At 30.5% G+C, this 302-nt stretch overlaps 1 protein-coding gene across 1 annotated transcript in view; it reads right to left on the reverse strand.

Annotated features, from left to right (window-relative positions):
* LOC107495606 (uncharacterized) overlaps window positions 1–302 on the reverse strand; it is a 5,363-nt gene that overhangs the window by 2,437 nt on the left and 2,624 nt on the right. The gene's annotated exons all lie outside the window — the stretch shown is intronic.

Genomic DNA, 302 nt, shown 5'->3' on the forward strand with positions numbered 1-302 from the left:
TGTGGAGAATAAGTAAAGAAAAGAAAAAGATCGAACTAAAACAGAACTGCATACATCCAGGTTCAACCGCCTAAAATGCTGAAAGAACCCACACTCCAGACAACTTAGTAAATAATGAACATGAAAGTATGGTATAGGAGTCTTTGCTCACAAGTAACCATTAGGCACTAGTTCATGAAACAAATAAAAATATTGAAGAAAGGAAATGAGTGTGATTAAGTTATTGGCTAAGGAGCAATTAATACATTTTGTTTTAATTGGTTAAAAAATAAAACAATACATATTTTTAAATTTCCTTTCTT

Source organism: Arachis duranensis, chromosome 6, assembly GCF_000817695.3.
Source record: "Arachis duranensis cultivar V14167 chromosome 6, aradu.V14167.gnm2.J7QH, whole genome shotgun sequence".
NCBI lineage: Eukaryota > Viridiplantae > Streptophyta > Magnoliopsida > Fabales > Fabaceae > Arachis > Arachis duranensis.